A 1,123-nucleotide genomic window follows, 5' to 3' on the forward strand; every position below is an offset into this window, starting at 1 on the left:
TTTTTGGTTTGCTTTTGCTTGGTAAGTCTTCCTCTATCAATTTGTTTTGAGCCTACATGTGTCTTTGCATGTGAGATTTCACAAGGAAGTTTCAGTTGCAATGAAATCATACTTACCTAGTGTGATAGTTCTTACTTATGGTTCAAAAGTATTGATTGTCTTTAGTTTTTTCTTTGAGAGTACTTTATTTCACTACTTTTTGGAGGTTGAATTTGGTAATATGACTCACTTTGCCTAAAATAGTGTTAGGGAATATGACACATGAACATACCCAAACAGAGGCTACAGAGGCTATATGCTCTTGCATTGATCAGTTTGTTTTCTCTTGTGCTCCTGTACACAGATATAAAAGTTTCACATCCAAGATACGGTGTTTTTTTTTTTTTTTTTTTTTTCTTGAGCCCTGAAATGTTGAGATACATGGAACATACATAGGGTGAACCCACAGCTTGGGTATACATCTAACCAATCACCTTAAAACCTACCAGAGTCAAGCAGAGATGTAGCTGAACCATATATCTATGAACACAAAATAAGTGGTTATGCTTGAGATAGCTATTCTCTAGGTTGTCTGTTATGTATCACTGCTAAAGGAAAAAGATAACATATACAAATGGTTTACATCCCAAGTTGGTGAATAAGGAAAACATTATGCATAATCAAAATAATTCTTGGAATTCCTTCTGTCACTAATAAAACACATTGAAATTAGCTTTGTGTAAACATCCTTGTAATATATTACATATATATATACACATACATATATTTATTTATATAAATGAATATTATCAAAGTACATAAAATTATTTATTTGTAAATTATAAATTCATAGTACTTCATTTTAAACATCAGTGGTGTTCAGTCTATGGAATAGACTAGAATAATAAACACTGAAAGAAGAACATGTCTTTTGTCTCATGAAAATTCTCAGGCATGCTTTCATTTAGTAGGACTGCCTCCCTAGTACAATGGTTGTATTCCTCTTTTTCTTTATCCTATGATTTGAGTTGAATATGCATATTAGAATTTCCCTGAATAACTCTGCCACTAATATAACATCACTCCATAAGTACCTATTTTTTCATCATGTTTTGAAATTTTACAAACATATGTGCACACTCAA

This window comes from Colobus angolensis, unplaced genomic scaffold, assembly GCF_000951035.1.
Source record: "Colobus angolensis palliatus isolate OR3802 unplaced genomic scaffold, Cang.pa_1.0 Scaffold334, whole genome shotgun sequence".
Lineage (NCBI taxonomy): Eukaryota > Metazoa > Chordata > Mammalia > Primates > Cercopithecidae > Colobus > Colobus angolensis.